This window comes from Cornus florida, unplaced genomic scaffold (genome assembly GCF_030987335.1).
Source record: "Cornus florida cultivar Cherokee Brave unplaced genomic scaffold, ASM3098733v1 CherokeeBrave_3.0.0_Hap2_Chr07, whole genome shotgun sequence".
NCBI classification, from domain to species: domain Eukaryota; kingdom Viridiplantae; phylum Streptophyta; class Magnoliopsida; order Cornales; family Cornaceae; genus Cornus; species Cornus florida.
In genome coordinates this window covers 29518616-29520049 of record NW_026775577.1, presented here as the reverse complement: position 1 = coordinate 29520049, position 1434 = coordinate 29518616, and the positions used below count along the sequence as shown (strand labels likewise).

Genomic DNA, 1434 nt, shown 5'->3' with positions numbered 1-1434 from the left:
TACAACATTCGAGTTTTTAAAAGCATAGTTAAAAGAGTTCAAGTAGAACTTTTTTTAAAATTTCAAGAAAACACACACTAAATTTATTTCCGAACTCTCTATTTTGGGTCAATATGTAATTGTTTTGAAAAAAAATTTGAGGGGCCAATTAAAATATTTATTAATTTTTAATGATAAAATTTATAAATTAATTAATATATATGGGATAGTAATAAAAATTGCCCTGCTGGCCCCCTGCATATCCCATTGTCTCAAATCTCGGATTATATCCATTCAAGTCTCATGGTCCCACCCTATGGTATTCTCATTGTGTGCCCAGTGCCTTGTATCATTGTGAGAGAGAATGACATATCACATAATGTTCTCCTTTTTAGGCGATAAAAAGCAATTATTTTTTGAAAGAAAAGTAAAAAGAATTGATTCCACAAATTTACCCTGTTTTTTTTCTTTCTGAAAGCTAATGCAATTCAACTTTGAACACATTTTTTTCTACATTTGTGAGAGTTGCATAAAGTAGTGTGCAATTTAGAGTAACTAACTAATTGAATATACAATTATTAAATAAAGTTAAAGTAGTTTAGAAAAGTTCAAGAACATATGTGGAACATTAATGTTCATATGAAAAAAAATATATATAATAATAATAATAATAGACTGTCTTTATGGATAAAGAAGTAGGCAGATCTCTCCATAACCCAGTAATTAGTTCTTTTGAAAATTTTGAAGTATCAAGTTTTGACTATTTGCATTTAGTCTTTAGACAATTTTATTTTATTTTTAAATTATTTTTTTTACAAACAAATTTGCCTCTTATTGTATAAAGTTTTACTGTTATCAAATATAAGAAATCTCCATTAAAAGAAATTATTGTAAAATTAGTAGTAGAAATATTTTAGCAACAGCGCAAATATTTCTACTACTAATTTTACTAAATAATTTATTTTTTATTTTTTTAAAAACGTGAAATTGACCCTTTACTTTAGAAGTTGATGATTATGCATTATTTAATGTGTCATCTGTTTATGAGGAGTTTGAGAGAAAAAAACTATAGACATAGCTAGTCTTTTGCATTATTTACATGAATCAACTTTACTTTTTAAAAATAAAAAAATAAATATATAATAAAAAAAATCTTTACTTTCTCAATCTGAAAATTTGTCATTATAAGATTCCAATGCAGTAATTGCCGACATTTTCGGCTTAATTGACGCAATTTGAGTTAAGTTGATTGGGTGTGGGTTCAAGCAAAATGTGCTAACAAATAAAGAGTCATCATTTTATTTTTATTATTATTTTTGTTATTAGCAAGAAATTTTATATACACACCATTTTGCAAATAAAAAAGCTTAAAGCGTGGACGGCAGGATTCGAACCTGCGCGGGCAGAGCCCACATGATTTCTAGTCATGCCCGATAACCACTCCGGCACGTCCAC

At 27.5% G+C, this 1434-nt stretch overlaps 1 non-coding gene across 1 annotated transcript; it reads right to left on the bottom strand.

Annotated features, from left to right (window-relative positions):
• Nucleotides 1-1352: 1352 nt before the first annotated feature.
• On the bottom strand, nt 1353-1434 carry TRNAS-AGA (transfer RNA serine (anticodon AGA)). The gene has a single exon. It is a non-coding gene; the product is annotated as a tRNA-Ser (tRNA).